Below are 22,751 nucleotides of genomic sequence, written 5' to 3' on the forward strand. Positions count from 1 at the left end.
TTACCCTTTCCCTGCATTGTAAGAATTTATAGGAGCAAATGATGTTAGCAGATAAATGTGTTTCCCAAATGAGTTGGATTCTCCTGTGCTGAGGATTTCAAGGGAGTACTGTTTTCTCTAAGGTAAGGTAGTGGTTCTCAAATGGTAATGTGTATCAAAATCATCTGAGGGGCTTGTTATAACACAGATGGCTAAGCCCCATCCTAGGTTCCTGATTCAGTTAGTATGGCATGGAGTTCCATGAATTTCTATCACTGACAATTTCCCAGGTGATGCTAATGCTGTTAGTGCAGCAATCACACTTGGAGAACCACTGATCCAAGGAAGTTCTGCCATATCCAGTAATATTTACATACGTCCTTTATTACTCCCATACTTGTTAAAATGAAGATAAGCAAGTAGTAACACCATTTCTGCAGGCACAACTTATGCTTTCTCCTTGTTAAACCTGAAAAAGTTAATGAATCTCTAAAAAAGGAAGACATGGGGAAAAAAATGTAACTTTAAGCCAGGAAAAAATGTTTATAGGCTATTCTATCCCTCAGTAAAATAAATAAAACTCATATTCCAAAAAAGTAGCTGACATAGAATTGATGTCACGCCTCTTGGAAATGCCAACAAAAGACATCTGTGAATTATTCCATGAGCAAATTGTATGGGGGATTTGGAATTTGGGTAGACATGTGTTACAGAAAATTCTACACATTTCTTTAAAACCTATATTTCTATATCTTAAAATTCTGGAGTTCTGTTTTTATTGTTATGGAGATATTACTATTATTAAAATTAAGACATTATTCATTTTTAAATCCTTGTTCCTTAACACAATTTTTTATTTATTTAGTGGGTTGTTTTATGTTTTAATTGATAAAATTGTATATTTTATAAGATATAAAATTAAAACAAAATTATAAATTTAGTTATACTAAGACAGGAGCATTGGGCACATTAGAAGTGTGAGCAGGACCTGTGTTATATCAGTAATAAGAATAGTCTTAGACATGAACCAAACACTAAGGATCATAAGGGTAATAATAATAATAATCTGACACATGAACCATTCTATGCCCATTGTTATGTTTCTAGGGTCTCTAAAGAGGACCAAGAAATAAAATAAACCTCACACTGCAGACTCTTCCCTTTCCAAATTCTGAAGAAAAAGGAAAAAGGAATCTGGTACAGTCCAAATCGCTGTAATAAACAATAAAAACAAAATCAGAGTGGAGAGCTTAATGTGAGCAAAAAATGCCCTTCACACAAAAAGAACCTGCTCAGGTTAAGATTTACTGCATAGAAGATTAGAGGATACTCACTCCTAGTTTAACCTTTATCACAAACTTGCCAAAGATAAGCCACTCTTTTACACTGGAGTAGCATAAGTAAAGAAATGGGAAGGAAAACAGTGTTGTACCAGCTTAGCCCCTCAGCAGGAAACATGAAAAGAAAGAGGTATCCCCACTACTGATACTTCTACTAGTACTGTACTTTTCAAAGTAATCCCATTCTTTATAAAAAGAGACGTTTATGTGTTTAAAGGTAAAAAAAAATCTGGCCTCGATAGTTCATATTATTGTATTTGTTCCTCAAAAACTCCTTAGCATGCATTCAAGGTTCCTCATGATCTCATCCCCACTTACATCTCTAACACCATGGTTCATCCTTGCTTTGTTCCTTCCTCAGGACCCAACGTCTTCTCCCAGTCCAGGTCTTCCCACCAAGAAACTACAGAAAAGGTTGATTGTCCTTCCCCAGGCTAAAGCATCTGCATAAACCTCACACTGCAGACTGCTACACTTCTTCAAAATAATAGACTTACACAAGTTCTCATGCCAGTTCTAATCTTGTGAGACTAAAGCACTATAGCAAGGTCCAGAAACCAGCAGTGAAACATGTCTATCAACTGTGGTTCTGCCACATTTTCCAACCACTCAAAGAGCTTACAATTTATTTAAAACATAAATCATGAAAAGTGGATTAACAGTACTAGACTGTAACACCAATGCTTCTCTACTATTAATATTATAATGTGTAATGAAGTATACTAAGCTTATCCACATAAAGTCTGTTCCATGACATTAGCCCATTCCTCTATTTTCCAGTTTCCAGCTTCTCATGTCTTGCATATTGCACAATTACTTTATGGATTCTACTTCATAATATTGTTTTCTGTAATTTCAACATAATTTAAAACAAGATGAAAATTCATATTTTCATCAAGTTCAAAGTGAGTATTCTCCCAGATACATTATTATCTGGACCGTAAAACAAACTTTAACAAACATTAAAAGAATTGATATCAAAATCAGAAAGGTATGTTCTGTGACCATATTGAAATTAAACAAGAAAACAATCACAGAAATATATCAGAAACATTCTAAAATACTTGGAAATTTTAATAGAAAACAACTTCCAAATAACCTATTATTCAAAGGTAAAGTGTATGGGAAAATTAGAAAGTATTTTAAATGTAAAATAAAAATAAAAATAACATATCAAAATGTATGCAAAGGAGATAAGGAAGTACATAGAGACACATTTATTACATTAAATGTTTATATTTTAAAAAGAAAGGTGTCTTAGAGACAAATTTATTACATTCAATGTTTATATTTTAAAAAGAAAGATGTCAGCAATCTAAAATTTCATATTAGTAAACTAGAAAGAGAAGAATAAACTAAACCCAAAGCGGTCAGAGTGATGATATTACTAGCAGGAGAAATAGTCATCATAATAAATATGAATTTATTTATTCATATAAATAATATGAATCAATGAAATAAAAAACAGAAAATAGAGAAAATCAATGAAATTGTGATCTGGTTCTTTGAAAAGATCAATGAAATTAAAAAGCTTCTAGCTAAAGTAACCAAAATAATAAAATAAAGAGACACAAATTACCAATATCAGGAACAAGAAAGAGACTATTACTATATACCACATGGACATTAAAAGAGTAATAAGGAATAAAAGCTCTGAATAACATTATGCTCATAAACTCAACAACTTAAAAGGAATATACCAATTTCTAAAAAATTGCGAACTACCAAAATACATTTATGAAGAAATAGGTAACCTGAATTTTTCTGTATCTATGAAATGAAATAAAATAAAATTTGTGATGAGGAAGTTTCCACAGGAAAATTTCAGGCCCAGATGGTCTTTATAGGTGAGTCATACTAGACAGATAAGAAAGAAATAATACTAACACTACGTAATATATTCCAGAAAACAGAAGAGGGAACATTTGCCAGCTCATCAGGCCAAGATTGTCCTGATACCAATGTAAGACAAAGACATTATTAGGAAATAAAATTACACACAAATATTGCTTATGAACATATATGTAAAAAACCTCAACAGATATAAAGTTGAATTCAGTGATAGAGAGAGGTTAAAATATTATGACCAAATAGAATATATCCTAGGAATACAAACCTAGTTCAATATTTGTAAGTTAAAAATGTAATTAACAGACTAACAAAGAATAACCAGTCATCATACAAAAGTCAACATCATACTCTGGTTTCTCTTAAGATCATGTAAATCTTTTGCCTTTACAGATGTCAACATGTATTTCAAGAAAAAGTCTTAGTAGCTAGGGATAGAAGGTGACTTCCTTAACTTGAAAAAGGAAATCTAAAATTAACTGCAGGGGTCTATTGGGGGGAAAAGGGGGGGGCCAGTGGGAGGGGGAGGTGGGGAGGGATAGCCTGGGGAGAAACGCCAAATGTGGGTGAAGGGGTGAAAGCAAACAGAACACACTGCCATGTGTGTACCTATGCAACTGTATTGCATCCTCTGCACATGTACCCCAAAACCTAAAATGCAATAAAAAAAAGAAGAAAAAAAATAAAAATAAAAATAAAATTAACTGCAGATATTACATTTAATGCTGTAAACTGAATGTTTTCTTTCTAAGATTGGAAATAAAGCAAGGATGTCCTCAACCCTCCTAGTCATCATCATACTGAAAGTTCTCATTAGCACATTGAGGCAAGAAAAAGAAATAAAAGTCATGTATATTGAAGAGGAAACAAGAAATGTCTTTTTTTACATAAGAAATTATTGTCAAGGTTGAAAATTCAAAATAATTTCTTTAAACTTCAAAAATGAATGAGTGTCTTTATCAAGATTATAGACTAGAAGATCAGTATTCTAAAGTATCTAAGCTAAAAATCATAAAACACAAGAAAAAGAATATAAGAAGTTCTAAGTAAATGAAAATGCATATAATTTCCATTGATTAGAAATCTCAATATTGTTAAGATGTCAAATATTACCAAACTAATCTATAGATTCAATACAATCTCAACAAATATCCTATCAGGATTCTTTGTAGATATCTACAAGGTGATTTAAAAATACATGGACAAGCAAAGGAACAAAAATACAAAAACAATTCTGAAAAAGAAGAGTACAGTAGGAAGACAAAGACTAGCTGATATCAACACTACTAAAAAATTTCTGAAATCAAGACAAGATGGCATTTGTGAAAAGAGAGACAGATAGATCAATAGAATTGAAGCAGTCCAGAAACCGACAACCTTAGTATTAACATTCCTTTAAAAAAAGTTACAAAAGTAATTCAGTAAAGAAAGAATAATCTGTCATTCAACAAACGGTGATGAAACAATTTGATATTCATAAGCAAGAAAATCAAAAGAAAAAATCTTAACCTATACCTCACCTTATATACAAAAAGTAGCTCAAAACGGATCACAGGCATAAATCCACAAGTTTCACAGAAATATAAAACTTTTAGGAAGAGAATGTGACCAAAAAATCTTTGTGACCAAAGCATTTTTAAGAACAACATCAAGATACAATCCATGAAAGAAAAAAATGTATGCACTGACTATTATTAAAAATTAAAACCTTTATGCTGTGAACAGCTCTGTTAAGAGCAGAGAAAAACAGCTATACGTTAGTGGGAAAATACATATTAAGTCCAACATCTGACAAAGTACTTTGTATCTAGAATATGTAAAGAGCTCTCAAAACTCAATAATAAGAAAACAATACATATTTTTAAATGGGAATAATATTGAATAGCCACTTCAAAAAGGAAGATATATGAATGTCGACAAATAAATGCAAAGATGATCAATATCATTAGTCACTAGAAAAATGAAAATGAAAATCACAAGATATCACTAAGCATACATTAGAATGCCTAAAATTAACAGCTAAAAAATTATGATTACCAAATTTTTGTCCAAATGAAGTGTGGTGAGCTCTCAGACATTGCTGGTATGAGTGCAAAATAAAGCAGTTTGGACATCTCTTATAAAGTCAGACAAGAAAGTTCAGTATTTGGTGTCTAATGGAATGGGAAAAGAAAAAAAGGAAAGTTAAAAAAGTAAAGACTCAAGGATATTTCGTCACAAGTTGCTATTAAGATATACCAATATTACAGGAGTTATTTAAAAATTATGTTTTGGCAGCTAGGAAGAATAAGAGAGTTCTGGGAGGAATTTTCCTTTAATAAAAAGAAGCCCCAAAACATTTCTTCTCCAACAGAAAGCATCCTGAAGAGTCAGGTATACATTTGCAAACTAGAAGCTTTTACATGTAAATGCCGGCAGCTGTACCTGGAAGCCAGGTACATTCAAAATGGTGTTTTCCACTCTCTCTTCCTTGTCACCACAAACGCTGGTATGATGGCAGCCACCAAATGAAACCATCTTTGCAGGCATCATGGCGACTGCCAGGTAGAGTCTGCATTTGCATAATACTAAAGACTAGTGTGGGAGGGCCAGTCGTTACAGGGGCTATGTAGATAGGACACCTGATCAAACCAATCCCCTGGACCCTATGTAAACTAATGACCACCTCCTCAAGCCTCTGTACAAAGTCAATTGCGTTCCAGCAAACCAGAGCCCCTCTGTTGGGCAACCCACTTTCTCAGCATGAGAAAACCTTTTCTCTCTCTCTTCTTTTTTGTCTATTAAACTGTCTGTTCCTAATCCCACTTGTCGTGTGTGTCCATGTCTTGAATTCTTTCTTGACAGAGATAAAGAACCAGGGTATATATCCCAGAAAATGAGCTGTTTCAGCAAGATGTAATAGGAGAAACGTGAACTTGAGTCCTTCAGGCTCCCTCTTCCTTTAGGTGTCCTTGGCCACACTGTGCCTATGTTTTCAGGTCTACAAAATAGAACTAGTAATACAAGCCCTAAGAATGTTATAAGATTCAAATAAGTTAATAACTTTTAAATACTTTTATAGTACTTTATAATTGAATGTAGATTTATACTGCATATATGATTACATTGACAAAGTTGAAACTCTCTCCAAGGAGAGTCAGTCTGTGCCTCTGAAGTAAGAAAGTGATTTATTTAGAAATGTACAGTATACAAAATGGATACAGATTTTGTTTTCTTCAGAAATATTACTTTACATACATATCTAAAGTTATACGTTATTCAACAATATCATTGGGGTAGTATAGAGGCATTCTTTGTCATATCGTGTAATTACTTAATTCTATTCAATTTCATATAATTTTTCTACCAGCCAACTTTTCTCTTTTGACTTACTGTATGTGTGTGTATGTGAATGTTTGTGTGTTTCTGTGTACATGTTTATATTTGAATGCATCTTCAGTCATGATACTGCAACTGGGAAAAAATAAGCAACTGAATATTCTGCATACTATGGCACTATGAGACTGAATGCTCTTATACTTTTAATCTACCTATTATGAAAATAAAACAGATTTTCTACATTTAGACTGCAAAGTAAAATGTAATGAAAGCTAAACATTTTTATTGAACTGCAGTGCATAAGGTAGAAGAAAGGAAAGAAATGTAATTTATATAGATCAGGTCAGTGGCAAAAATGAAGGAACAGGAATAAAAGGAGGATAGCTGGTAAGTCAAGAGAAGAAAGACATTTAGCTAAATAACAGAGCTTGTGAAAAAATTTATATAAAATTAACAGAGGGAAAATTTTATTTCCTCTTCATACCCTTCTAACAATGTCTATGAATAACTAATGTAATACTTGTAAAGACTTTAAAATGCTGCATCAATTAGAAAATGTAAAAATAGATTTGACAAATAATCAGGGATGAGTCATGAAGATGAATATTTCCTTCAACCTCCAGATCTTATCCCCTTTGAAGATTTTCCTTTATGCAGTGAAAGGAAAATAAATATTGGGGCCCCAAATCACTAAGCTAAAGGGAAAAGTCAAGAAGGGAACTGCTTAGGGCAAACCTGCCTCCCATTCTTTCAGTCACCCTTTTGCTCACTGAGATAAACCCACATCTGATTGCTTCCTTTGCAAAGGCTAACAGAAACTCAAAAGAATGCAACCATTTGTCGCTTACCTATCTATGACCTGAAAGGCCCTCCCCACTTCAAGTCTTCTTGCCTTTGCTTTGAGTTGTCCCGCTTTTCCAGATGAAACCAATGTTCATCTTGCATATGTTGATTGATGTCTCATGTCTCCCTAAAACGTAACACCAAACTGTGCTCTGATCACCTTGGGCACATGTCTACAGGACCTCCTGAAGTAGTGTCACAGGTGTGTATCCTCAACCATAACAAAATAAACTGACTTAATTAACTGAGACGTCTCAGATTTTCAGGTTCACATTGGTAACTGCTTTTCAGTTAGTAAAGTTACAAGCTTTCTTCATCAGTGGTTCACTTAACATATGTTCTTTAAACTAAGTTTACTTTAAATGCAAAATCTCCTCCCCAAAATCTTCATTTGTAATTTTTTCTTACTAAAACAGTGTCCTCTTAGATGAAATTAATATTTTGTTTCTCATTTTATGGTGAGAAATAGCTATTTCTCATAATTGTCAGTTTCTTGATTTCAAGATTATTCTCATTTATCTAATCCTAAATTAGTTTAAAATTAATCACTACAAATAAGATAAAATTTAATTAAAAACCAATTCAACTAGTTCTTGAAAAACTAACTATTCATTAAAATCTCAAAGCTGGATTTCACATTATAATACAGTAAAATTTTTGGTCAGTGACACTCAAGTGATATTATACTTCTGTGTTCCCAAAAAATAAAAATTAAAAATTGGGCAGCAATGCACCTGCTTAATAATAAATATCATATCTTCAAGGTATTTAATCTCTAAGTAAATGAGAGTGTAGATTATTTTAACTGATGAACATTTAAGTCCAGTTCTGACTATAATATCCCACCCAACTCCCTCTTTTATTTTTTTAAACAAATCTTATGTATCATTTCACTGTTAGGCAAGGTGATATGGTTTGGCTGTGTCCCACTCAAATCTCACCTTGAATTGTAATAATCCCCATGTTATCAAGGGTGGGGAGCCAGATGGATCACTGAATTATGGGGATAGTTCTCCCATACTGTTCTCATGGTAGTGAATAACTCTCATGAGATTTGATGGTTTTAAAAATGGGAGTTCCCCCACACAAGTTCTCTTGCCTGCTGCCATGTAAAACATGTTTCACTAGCCTTCCACCATGATTGTGACACCTCCCCAGCCATGCAGAACTTTATAAATTATCCACTCTCAGGTATGTCTTTATTAGCAGCATGAGAACAGACTAATACACAAGGTATTGGATATAAATAAAGTTTACCCTAAAGGAGTTTATAATCTGTTTGGGAGATATGACCTACACATGGAAATTCAGAAATCAAGAGCCAAATTAAAATTAAAGAAATAGGAATGGCAGTGTTGTCAAATAAGTGGTACAAAAAGCAACAAAAGCTAGAAAGGGTAAAAGAGTTCTGGGTGGAAATTTCCTTTAATAGAAAGCAGCCCCAAATCATTTTTTCTCTAACAGAAAGCAGCCTGAAGAGTCAGGCATAAATATGCAAACTAGAAGCTTTTATATGTAAATGCAAGTAGCTATACCTGGAAGCCAGGTACATTCAATATGGCGTTCCCCACTCTTTCCCTTGTCACCACATGTGCTAGTATCATGGCAGCTTCCAGGTAATACCACACTGTGTATGCATCATGGCAGACTTCCACGTAGAGGTGAATTTACATAATATAAGTCTAGAGTGTTAGGGCCAGGCTTTTCACAGGCTATGTAGATAGCACACCTGGTCAAACAAATCCCCTGGGCCCTAGTTAATCAATCACTGCCTCCTCAAGCCTCTGCACAAAATCAGTTGCCTTCCATTCCAAACAAATATATTTGAGTTCAAAGAAGAGATCCAACTGAGCTGGAGTGCTACAGGGACAACGTAATTTGAGCTATATGCTGGGAAGAAAAAGAATAAGACCTGTCCTTCTCTGCTAGGTGCTTGAAGTCTAATGAACTAGAAAATGTGATCAATAAACCATATATGAGCTGAATCTAAAAGTATATGTGTAATTTAAATATGTATGTAAAAGAGAGAGGGGTCTTGCAAACATAAAGAATGGGGAAGGACAGTAGTGTTTTTGAACTATGGACTTGGCACTTGACATGTCTCACTTTCATCTCCACAATACTGCAAAGTCATTACTATTATTATCCCCTTTTTCTAATTAGAAGACAAGTTAAAACAAGTGAAAAACTTGCTACAAATTATTTAGCTTCTAAAGTGGCAGAGGTAAGATCATAATTTGAGCCTACCTGGCTACAAATCTCTCACAGGTACAAATATTAAGAGAGGAGTCCTTCTTCATAGGTTTTATGTGAGTAGAAGGTTTGTACTCAACTCTCTTGGGTATATGTCTGTGATCATAAAATCCCAAATCTCCTGTATTACTTATGTACTCATTTGTTTTAATTATTATATAACAAATTCCCTCAAATTTAACATTTTAAAATTATTTATTTATTTATTTATCATATATTTTTTTTTGAGATGGAGCCTCACTCTGTCACACAAGCTAGAGTGCAGTGGTGTGATATCAGCTCACTGCAACCTCCAACTCCTGGGTTCAAGCAAATCTTGTGCCTCAGCCTTCCAAGTAACTGGGATTATAGGTGGTTGCCGCCATGCCTGGCTAATTTTTTAATGTTTTTGTAGAGACGGGGTTTCACCATGTTAGCCAGGCTGGTCTGGAACTCCTGACCTCAAGTGATCCTCTCACCTCAGCCTCCCAAAGTGCTGTGATTACAGGTATGAGCCATTGTGCATGGCCCAACATTTTAAGACACTTCATTTATGTGAGTCAGGAATCTGGAAACAACTTAACTGGGTCTTTTGTTGAGAGTCTCACTGGCTGCAATCAATGTGTCAACCAGGCTACAGTCCCATTTGAAATTAAAGGTACTCTTCCAAGTTGTTGTGGTTGTTGGCAGAATTTAATTTCTTACCTTTGTAGTACTGAGGCCCTCAGCTCCTAGAAGCTGCCTTCGGTTCCCTGCCACCTGGCACTCTCCATGGCAGTTCCCATCTTAGCTGCTTGTTTCTTCAAGGTTAGCAGGAGAGTTTGTCACTCAGGGAAGGCCTAGTCCATTTGTCAAGGGTTTTCACCTGATCTCACTTGATAACCTCCCTTTTGACTACATCTAAACCACTGGTTTTGGGACCTTAACTATATATGCAAAATTTCTTTACCTTTGTCATATGACATAACCTAATCAATGGGCTGACATTTCATCTCATTTGGCCTATTCTACTTATTAGCCAAATATATACAAAGTAGGTATGAGAGAAGGAAATAGGAAGCATTTGGCAAGGGAAGATACAAGGTAACACTGTGTTTTAATACCTATACTTGAAACTTGGTTATTGAGCAGATCCCAGACATCATTTGATGAATTTCTTATCACACAAGTACTGTAGCATATTAGTTGAGCATCATTTGAAGCACCAGAGATTAGAATGCCACCAGACACAATGATATGTGGATTCAAAAGCAGTAATGGTGAAAACAGTTTGAACTTTCTTACATCTACTAGAAGAGATAGCAAGTGAGTAGCTATTCTTTAGGTAACTTTTTTCTGAGTAGTATCTTACTGGTTTTCCAAAAAAGACCAGAGAACTTGCTAGACAAATTCTAAAAGCACTGTAAAACTGGATACATTGTTTTTTGTTGTTGTTGTTGTTTTGTGTGTTTTTTTTTTTGAGACAGAGTTTCGCTTTTGTTACCCAGGCTGGAGTGCAATGGCGCGATCTCGGCTCACCACAACCTCCGCCTCCTGGGTTCAGGTAATTCTCCTGCCTCGGCCTCCTGAGTAGCTGGGATTACAGGTACGCGCCACCATGCCCAGCTGATTTTTTGTATGTTTAGTAGAGACGGGGTTCACCATGTTGATCAGGATGGTCTCGATCTCTTGACCTCACAATCCACCTGCCTCGGCCTCCCAAAGTGCTGGGATTACAAAAACTGGATAAATTATTTTGATGGATGCATGTGGGAGACAAGTTGGGAACAATTAATTGATTTGGGGAAAAAAATGCAATGCTGGATGATCAAGTCATATGAAGCTTATATATTTTGAACGATGTTTGAGCCTCTAGTGTGACTAATGAGGAGCCCTATAGAATATTTCCCACCATTCGCTGACTCAGTGCATGTCTATCATCGAAGCTTAAGTGAATCCAAACAAACCAATGAGCCACTATACTCATAATCATGGAAGCCCATTCTATGACAACTCACAGACTTCATTCTAAAATGTGCAGCAAAATCCATCCAAAACTAAGGTTGGCTACATCCCAAGGCTGGCTACATCCAAAGATCAAGCAAAATTGGGTCAACAATGACTATGTGACGTGTTTAACACAGGCCTGATCATCATTACTCTATACCCAAGACACTCAGTTTGCTCTATATCCATACCATTTGTTTGCTCTGACAAATATTTCTAATACTGACAGCAGAGTGTTGCTGCCTTTCACTTTCAACATCTCAGAGTAAGTTCAACCACTGAGGATAGGGCTAGCTGGCTTTCATCAGGATCAGATGTATTACTTAGGAAGCCACACATACCCACTCCACAAATGGAACACAAGCTGGCAGAATTATTGCAATAACTAAACTACCTACTGAACTGGAACACACCCACAAACTTTGATTTCTCCCTCCAGTTACATATCTACTGTTGTAATAATGTTTTACACCGAAGAAAGCCTAATCTCTACCCAGATGTTTTTAAGCCACAAACATTAATTTTCAAGTGTTCAGAGAATATTGGACTCAAATACCCTAAAGGCTTTGTTAAACCTAATTTAAAACCCTAAAATTACAACTTATTTCGAACTTACCTCTTAAGCCTTCCACATATACCTAATACCCTGTCTGGTGGAATCCACTTACTGAAGAATTAATAGGCTTATGAGACTTTGAAAGAAAGTCTGCCATAGGGAGTCACACTGCTGACTTATTATTAAAAAAATGCTGTCTTTATATTTTTCACTATTCCTGAAATATTCTTCCTGTAAATCACACTGAGCATCACTGGGTTTTATTAGGGAAGGGAATGTATTGCTAACCTACAGGCTTAATAGAAAATAACCACCTTTTCCACCTAAATTCCTTCAATAAGTCAACCCAAAATTTTAAAATCTGAAAACTATACATTTTGCATTATGCCCAATCTTAGGCCAATCTTTTCCGGTGAATTTTCTCTCAAAATCCTCTCTGATGCCTGAAGTTTCATTATCATAGACTCATAACTTAAAGCTTTTATCATGGCTAAAACATAAATGTTTCCAGAAGAAACCACTTTCTTCTAATACTTCGTTTTCTTAATGTTTTATAGAAAGACAGACACATTTCTGAAAGTGGATAACAGGAGAGAGCAGATGGATAAAGAATGAGAAGGCAATGTATACCAAAGTTGCCACTTCTTAAGTATATTTAGAGGTGGACTTTACAAATACAAAGAAATTCATATTCATCATAATCATTGATACTTAAATTACAAGAAATATATCATTGAGTTTATACTGCTTGAAATTAGCATTAAGAATAAACTATAATCTAATGCAAGTATATCTATGTATCAAGTGAATACCTAAAATCAAGTCAATTTGACTTCTCTATCTCAAATGTTTAAAAATATTCAAGAGAGATAAATTAAAATATTAGAGATAGAGTTGCTGATTCATTAATGTAGCAAATAATAACTGGAGGTTCATTAGAGCCACTTCTTGGAACAGTATGCACATCATATCAAAATCATAAATCAATTTTATTTTTTACAAATTCATCAAAACTTCCATTTGTAGCAGTGTGTTAAGCTAGAGGTGTAAAAAAGTACTCCACTTGGAGAATATTTATAATACTATATAAAATATTGAAAACAACCTACCTTTTTGTCATAGATGAGTTTATTTAAAATTAGGAATAAACTGAGAGGTAGAAAGAGCAAAGAAAAATTGATTCCAGAAAACTATTGGCACATTGAAGCAGGCATTTTCGTTGGGTTGGCAATTCAGAAGCCCCTGAATACAGGAGATAAATAAAGCCTAGAGACAAGCAAGATGAAAGATCAAGGTGAGCACCTCCACACAAAAGAAAGCTCCCTAAAGGGAAGGGAAATACCTTCAAAAAGTCTATTCATTAAAAACCTGTTCTATAGAGGAAAATAAATAAGGTTACCTATCTCAACCTTTGCTCTAAGAAGAGCTAGAAATATAAGAAGTTCTGCTGGCTGATTCTAATTCTGAGTCAAAGGAGGAAGCACTCTACAAACTATATCCCCCCATGGAAAGGCAGCCCAAAACATGGAAGTGGCAAGAGAGAGAGTTCTAGAAATGCTCGAGTTCCTTCCTGAAGAATTGGAAAGAGGTTTCCTGACACACAGAGAGAGTGAACAGAAGTTTCCCTGTTTGTCTCTGATTTTTTTTCTTATGCCCTACCCTTCCAGTGATCTCACAGTACTGGTATAAACCAGAGGAATACTGGTAACAGCAAGGACCAAGAAGTACCTAGCCATTCCTGAAGGAGAAAGAGAAAAAGTAAAAAGCTTTAAAAGCATGTTTGAGAAAATAATTTAGGAAAATTTTCTAGATCTTGCTAGATATGTAGATATGCAGATATACAAAATCCAGAGAATATCTTAAAGGTACCACACAAGATAAACATCACCAAATTATATACTCACCAGTCTATCCAAGGTTAACATGAAAGAACAAAAGTAGACAGAGAAAAGCACCAAATCAGCTGTAAAGGAAATCCCATCAGACTAATATTAAGAGTCTTCAGCAGAAACTTTATGAGCCAGAAGAGATTAAAGGCCTATTTTTACCTGCTCAAAGAAGAGAAAAAGCCAATAATATTATATTCTATCAAACTAAACTCCGTAAGTGAAGGAGAAAAAAGCATTTCTCAGACAAGGAAATGCTAAGAGAATTCAGCAACACTATACCAGTCCTACAAGAAATGCCCAAAGAAGTTTTAACATTGAAAGGAAAGGACAATACTCAACAACATCAAAGCACACATAACAGAAAGCTCACAGATTTTATAAGGCAGTTACAATTGAGACTCCAAGGCAAGCAGCTGACAACACTACAACAAGAACAAAACCTCACATATCAACACCAACTTTGAATGTAAATGGCTTAAACTGTCCACTTAAAAGATTTAGACTAGCAAGTTGGCTAAAACATAAGATCCTACCATCTGTTGCCTACAAGAGACCCACCTTATAGCTAAAGACACAGACTCAAAGTAAAGAAGTGGAAAAAGACATATCATGCAAATGAAAAACAAAAGTGAGTGGAAAACAAAAATGAGTAGAAAAAGTAACACACTTTAAACCACAACTGTAAAATAAAGACAAAAAAAGGGTATTATCCGACAATAAAGGGTTCAATAAAACAAGAAATGGTAACTATATAAATACATACACACCCAACACTGGAGCACCCAGATTCATACAATAAATACTTTTTAGACCTAGGAAAACATGTTATCGGCAATGCAATAATATCAGGGGACTTCAACATCCCACTGACACCACTAGACATATCATCAAAGAAGAAAATCAACAAAGAAACCCTGGACTGAAACTAGACTATAGATCCAATGGACCTAAAGTACATTTACAGAACTTTCTACCAAGCAACTACAGAAAATACATTCTTCTCATCTGATTATAGAGCATTCTCCAAGATCAACCATATGCTTAGCCATAAAGCAAGTCTCAATAAATTAAAAAAATTGAAACCATATCAATATTTCTTAGAACACAATGAAATAAAATTAGAATGAATACCAAGAGAAATTCTCAGAACTATACAAAAGTACATGGAAACTAAGCAACTTGCTCTTGAACAACTTTTGGATAAACAATAAAATAAAGGTAGAATTCAAAATTTTTTCTGAAATGAATGAAAACAGAGGCACAATGTGCCAAATCCTAAGGGATACAGCAAAAGCAATGCTAAGAGGAAAGTTTATAGCATAAAATGCTATAAACAGATGGAAAATTTTCAAACAAATTAACAACCTAATGTCATACCTCAAGAAATAAGAACATACCAAACCTAAAGCTAGCAGAAGAAAACAAAGATCAGAGGAGAAATAAATGAAATTATGACCCTAAAAAGGATCAATGAACTGGAAAGCTGATTTTTTGCAAGGATAAACAAAATTGAGAGTGCTACCTAGATTAACCAAGAAAAATGGTAGAGGATTCAAATAAGCCCAATCAGACTTGATAAAGATGATGATGCCATAGAAATACAAAGGTTCATCAGTGACTACTATGAACACCTTCATACACACAAACTAGAAAATCTAGAAGAAATGAATGAATTTCTGGAACAATACATTATGCCAAAATTGAACCAGTATGAAAGAGAAATCCTGAAAAGACCAATAATGAATCATGAAATCAAGTCAGCAATAAAAAATCTTCCAAAAAATTAAACTCCAGGACAATATGAATTCACAGCCAAATTCTACCCGATGGCAAAGAAGAGCTAGCACCAATCTTACTTAAGCTATTTCCAAAAATCAAGAAGGAACTCTTTTCTAATTCATTCTATAAATCCAGGATCACCCTGATACCAAAATCAGGCAAGGGAGCACACAAAAAAAGATTACAGCCAAATATCGCTAATGAAATAGATGCAAAAATTTTTAACAAAATATTGGGAAACAAAATTTAATAGCACATTAAAAAGATAATTTATTATGATCAAGTGGGCTTTATTCTAGAGATGCAAAGATGGTTCAGCATATGCAAATCAATAAATGTGATTCAGCAGGTAAACAGAACTAAGACCAAAAACCATATAATGATCCCAATGAATGCAGAAAAAAATATTTAATAAAATCTGACATCCCTTCATGACTATTAAAAAAAACTCAACAAACAAGCCCTCAAAGAAACATACCTCAAAATAATAAAAGCCATATATGACAGTCCTAAAGCCCACATTATACAAAATAAAGAAAATTTGAAAATGTTTTGTCTAAGAACTGGAACAAGATAAGGATGTCCACCATCACCACTACTATACAACATAATACTGGAAGTCCTAGTCAGAGCAATCAGGTAAGAGAAAGATAAAAATAAAAAGCATCCAAAATGAAAGAGAGAAAGTAAAGTTATCTATTTGTTGACAACATGATCATACATCTAGAAGAAAAAAAAAACCCTTACATCTTCTCCAAAAGACTTCTAGAATTGATAAGCAACTTCAAGAAAGTTTCAGGATACAAAATCAATGTACAAAAGTCAGGAGTATTTCTATATTTCTATACAACAATAACACTGAATCTGAGAACTAAATCAAGAATACAATTCAATTTATTATAGCCACACAAAAAATGTGAGAATAGTTTTAACCAAAAAAATGAATGGTCTCTGCAGGAAGAACTATAAAATATTGAAGAAAGAAATGTTAACTAACACAACAAATGGAAAAACGTATCATGCAATGTATTAGAAGAATCAATTTCATTAATATTATCATGATACCAAACCAATCTAGAGATTCAAAGCAATTTTTATCAAAATACCAACAGCATTCTTTATAGAATTAGGGAAAAAAAAATCCTAAAGTTCATATGAAACAGCAACAAAAGGCCTGAATAGCCAAAGCAATCCTAAGCAGAAAGAACAAATCGAGAGGCATCACATTCCCTGACTTCAAATTATTCTACAAGACAATGGTAACTAAAACAGCATGGAACTGGCAGAAAAGTAGACATACAGAAACAATGGAACAAAGTAGAAAACACACAAATAAATCCAAATACCTACAAACAACTGATCTTCGACAAAAGTGACAAAAATAAACAATGGGGGAAGGACGCCATATTCCATAAATGGTACTTGGAAAGTTGGCTGGCCAAGTGCAGAAAAATAAAACTGGATTCCTATCTCTCACCATATACAAAATTATCTCAAGATGGATAACAGACTGAAACTACAAAAGTTCTAGATGAAACTCTAGGAAAAACTCTTCTGGACATCAGCCTAGGCAAAAAAATTTATAATGAAGAACCCAAAAGCAAAGGCAACAAAATAAAAATATACAAATGGGACTAATTAAACTAAAAAGCTTCCATGCAGCAAAAGAAATAATCAACAGAGTGAACCAACAACATATAGAACAGGAGAAAATACATGCAAATTATACCTCCAGCAAAGGACTAATGTCCAGTATCTATAAGGAACTCAAAACAACTCAACAAGAAAAGGCAAGCAACCAAACTAAAAACTAAGCAAAGGAGATGAACAGACATTTCTCGAAAGAAGAAATACAAGTGGTCGACAAACAGATCATCAGAGAAATGAAAGTTAAAACTACTCTGAGATATCTTACACCAGTCAAAATGGTCGTTATGAAAAAAGAAGTAAAACACACACACACACATGCACACAAGAGATGAGGCCTGGAATTTGAGACCAGCCTGGGCAAGACTCCACCTCTACAAAAAAATAAATTAATTAAATAAAATAAATTAAATTAAAAATTGCCAAGCTGCTGCACATACCTGTAATCCCAGCTACTTGAGAGGCAGAAGGGAGAGGATTGCTTTTTCCCAGGAGTCTGAGGTTGCTGTAAGCTATGATTACACCACTGCACTCCAGTGTGGGTAACAGAGTGAGACTCTATCTCTAAAAAATAATAATAATCACAAAGTGAAATAAAAGAAAAAATAAAACAAAGTATACTGGAAGATGTCCATAGGTTATATTACAAATACTATTGCATTGTTTATAGGGGACTTAAACATCCTTGAATTTTGATATCAAAGGGGATCCTATGATTCATCCCCTGTAGACACCAAGGGACCACTCTATCACTCAGTTGTTTAAAGTGTCAATGCTGAGTGTGAATTAACTGAAAATTTAAGTTTACTGAATAAGCTAATTGGAAAAACACCAAGTGAGAATATTATAAAAAGAATTTAAGAAAACATTAATTTAGCATAAATTTAAGGGGATTCTAATGATATTTCCTAATTTATGGTAGTAACATATGTTTGGAGCTAAAAGTGTTTACTTGGACAAATTAAAAAGTTATAAAAATGTAAGATGTTCAAGGCCTATAGTTATCCATTGAATTCATCAGCAAGTACATTCCAGAAAATATTTGGCTTTTTCATGTAGTGTCAACAGTGAACTTTACCACTTTTGAGAACCTAACTATCACCGGTTTCCAAGAATTTCTGTCAGAAATAGAAGTTAAATATCCTAACATACCCTAACATACCACATCTTAGTGGCTTAAACATTTATTGCATTTTTAGTTCAAGCCAAGGATGGATTTCTTTACAAGTGAAAAGAAATGCCTTCAACTACTATTATTGAATACTGAATGGCTTTGGAATTTCGTTTTCACTACAGATTTATTTTTCTTAATGAATTGAATTTAAATTCCAAGCCAAAACAAAATGTATGCAAAACTTATGGCAAAGTTATTTCAATGACAACTAAATGCTGATGGGATCGCACATAATGTTAAGCTACTTTATATACTAACCGTGCTATCAAATTTTAAAAAGTGAGAAATCCATTCTCATACAAAGTTGTAGTGGGTATATTTTACAAGATCAAACTACAGTTCCAACAGTGTCTTGGGAACCTCTATATAAGTGGAAAGGAAATATCTGCATTTCAGAATCCACTTCATTGTGCAATTGCAGAGCTTGCACTTAAACTTCAAGAGGAAATCATAAATCTGCAATAAAATGACATGATAAATGTTAATTACCAAGAGAAAAATCTAAATAGAAACATATAAATGCCTTCCAAGAATTAAATATGCTCAATTAAAATCATATACTCATAGATTTATATCAGTATTTGGCAGTAACTATTTGTATAAAAAGACATTTTCAAAGATGAAATACACCAATTCTTATTAGAAATTATCATGAACAGATGAATATTTTCAATCAATTTTGAAATATGAACCACTAATTTTGAACATCAAATAAGCAAAATAATATGTGCCCCCAAAATCAAATAAAATTTCACTCTTTTTCTTATATCATTGTATTATAAAATGTTCTCAATTCTATCATGTTTTAATTTCACCAACAAAAATATTATGGACATTTGTTTTCTGTCTTGTTACATGAGTTATTTAATATCCTTAGATTCTCTAATATTCTTGATTTATTCTCTTGGCCTACAAGCTTAATATTACTATCTGACTCTTGTTCTCATTAAACTTAGTTTTAACAAGTCTCAAAATTCTGTGACACGTTTTTGGTTGTTTCCATTAAAATGTACTGATTTTAAAAACTAATAACTTAAAACCACCACATATTAAAAAAATCAAAATGGGTCCATAGAACATTCTTCTTTTTTTCTGAAGGTTTTTATCATGCATTCTTATCATTAACCAGTCTTTTGCTATTAAACTTAAATGGCCAATTGAAGCAAAAAGTTCTGAGATTATTCTTTTACCACTGATTAAGCCTGGGGTGGCAGGTTTAGGGATAATATTCATTTAGCCTTCCAAGGCTTCTGGGCAGACTTGGTGACTTTGCCAGCTTCAGCAGGATTCTTGTCCACTGCTTTGATGACACCAATAGTAACTGTCTATCTCATATCATGAACGGGCAAATGACCCAGAGGACAATAGTCAGAGAAGCTGTCAAAACACTCAGTCTTGTCAGAAATCATACCAACAATGGCAGCACCATCAGATTTCAAGAAATTAGGGCCATCTTCCAGCTTATTACCAGAATGGTATTCAATCTTTTCCTTCAGCTCAGCAGAACTGCAAGCAACGTGAGCTGTGTGGCAATCCAGTACAGGGGCACAGAAAGCACTGATTTGGCCTGGGTGATTTAGGATAATCACTTGAGCAGTGAAACCTGCTGCTTCCATTTGTGGATCATTTTTTCTGCCACCAGCAACATCATCACAACAAATATCTTTGACAGATACATTCTTGATATTGAAACTCCTGTTGTTCCCAGAATGAGCTTCACTCAAAGCTTCATGTTGCATTTTAGCAGACTTTACATCAGTTGTAACATTGACTGGAGCAAAGATGACCACCATGCTGGACTTGAGAACATCAGTCTCCACTCAGCCCACAGGGACGATATAAATACCACCAATTTTGTAGACATCCTGGAGAGTCAGATAGACGGGCTTGTTAGTTGGATGAGTTGGTAGTAGGATGCAATCCACAGCTTCAGGCAGTGTGGTTCCATGGCATTAACATCTTTACAGGTGACTCTCCATCCCTTGAACCAAGACATGTGGGGACAAGGTTCTTATATAGTCAGGGTTCTTTAGATGGACAGGGCTAATAGGATAGATGTTTATGTGGTGTGGCTGTGTCCCCACCCAAACCTCATCTTGAATGCCCACATGTTGTGGGTGGGACCTGGTAGGAGGTGGTCGAATCATGGAGATGGGTCTTTCCCATGCTGTTCTCATTATGGTGAGTGGGTCTCACAAGATCTGATGGTTTTATAATGGGGAGTTTCCTGAACAAACGCTCTCTCTTTGACTGCTACCGTCCGTGTAAGAATTGACTTGCTCCTCCTTGCCTTCCACCATGATTGTGAGGCCTCCCAGTCACTTGGAACTGTAAGTCCATTAAACCTCTTTCTTTTGTAAATTGCCCAGTCTCAGGTACGTCTTTACCAGCAGTGTGAAAATGGACTAATATATATCTATATATGAAAGAGGGTTTATTAAGAAGTATTGATTCGCACAATCACAGGGTGAAGTCCCACAATAGGCCATCTGCAATTTGAAGAGCAAGGAAGTCAATTCAAGTCCCCAAATCTCAAAAGTAGGAAAGCTGACAGTGCAGCCTTTACTTTGTAGCTGAAGGCCCAAGAGCCACTGCAAACCACTGGTGTAGGTCTAAGATTCCAAAAGCTGAAGAACTTTGAGTCTGATGTTAGAGGGTAGGACGCATCAATCATGGGAGAAATCAAGATTCCAAAAGCTGAAGAACTTTGAGTCTGATGTTAGAGGGTAGGAAGCATCAATCATGGGAGGCCAGAAGATTTGGCCAGTCTAATCCTTCCACATTTCTCTGCCTGCTTTTATTCTAGCCAAGCAGGTAGCTGATTAGATGGTGCCACCCAGATTTAGGGTGGGTCTGCCTCTCTCAGTCCCTTGACTCAAATGTTAATCTCCTTTAGCAACAGCCTCATAGACATACCCAGAACAATAGTTTGCATCCTTTAATCCAATCAAGTTAACACTCAGTATTAACCATCACAGTTCCAGCATGTTATTAACATTCCAACCAGAAACTAGCACAAATGCTACCATGTCAAGTTTGTAGCCAGTCTTTTTAATGTAAATCCTCACTTCCTTAATGATCTCCTCATCTCTCCTGGTTATAGGGTGGCTCAGCGAAATCCATTTTGTTAAAACCAACAATTGTTTCACACCCAGAGTATAAGCAAGAAGGGCATGATCATGGGTTGACCCATCCTTGGAGATAGCAGCTTTGAATTCACCAACACCAGGAGCAAGAATAAGGACAACACAGTCTGCCTGAGATCCTCCTATAATCATGTTTTTGATAAAGCCTCTGTTTCCCGGGGTGTCAATGACAGTGACATAGTACTTGCTAATCTCAAATTTCCACAGGGAGATTTCAATGGTGATATCACATTCCTGCTCCACTTTCAGTTAACCAAGATCCAGATATACTTAAGGGAACCATTTCCCACCTCAGCAGCCTCCTTCTAAAATTTTTTAATGATTCTTTCTTTGATGCTACCATATTTGGAGATCAGATGGCCAGTAGTCATGGACTTGCCCAGATCTATGTGTCCAATGACAATGACGTTGTTATAAATCTCTTCCTCTCCCATTTTGGCTTTTAGGGGTGGCTTTAACAGCACATGTTCTGGAGGCAAGTGTGTTGAGAAAAAGCTACTATCTAATTCTTCACAGAAAAAGATTGCCAACTTTTAAACCGAATTATAAAGTTGACAATTCCCAACATATCCTGCATAGAATTTACTTGTAACCCCTACTTTGCACATTTTATCATTTCATCTTACTGTGCTCTTCTCACCAGTGAACTATAAAGTGATATCATCCATATAATTGATAAATATAGTCCTCAGAAGTATGGCAAAATAATTACATTCTTTCTCAGTACAATTAGCAGAGTTGGAAAGTTGCTCTATAACCCTAAGGCAGGATGAAGAAAGTGTACTGCTGTGCCAATGAAGTAAAAGTAAACTGTTTATTAACTCAGAGGAAAAACAACATATGAAGTTGCATAGACACCATCAGCTATATTTACTTTGCTTCCCAAATATACAATATGTGAAATAGCATCTGCAATTGCAGTCATCTCCTGATAATGTGTATATTAATCTACTTTCCTACAAGATTTTCCTATCTTCTGTACAGGTCAAATTGTCAATTTAAGTGGGTATATAA

At 34.9% G+C, this 22,751-nt stretch overlaps 1 non-coding gene and 1 pseudogene across 1 annotated transcript; both read right to left on the reverse strand.

Annotated features, from left to right (window-relative positions):
• Positions 1-10,909: 10,909 nt before the first annotated feature.
• LOC118153341 (U7 small nuclear RNA) lies at positions 10,910-10,971 on the reverse strand. The gene has a single exon (XR_004742583.1). It is a non-coding gene; the product is annotated as a U7 small nuclear RNA (small nuclear RNA).
• Positions 10,972-19,820: 8,849 nt separating this feature from the next.
• Positions 19,821-22,171, reverse strand: LOC118152680 (elongation factor 1-alpha 1-like; annotated as a pseudogene).
• Positions 22,172-22,751: the final 580 nt, after the last annotated feature.

This window comes from Callithrix jacchus, chromosome 4, assembly GCF_049354715.1.
Source record: "Callithrix jacchus isolate 240 chromosome 4, calJac240_pri, whole genome shotgun sequence".
Lineage (NCBI taxonomy): Eukaryota > Metazoa > Chordata > Mammalia > Primates > Cebidae > Callithrix > Callithrix jacchus.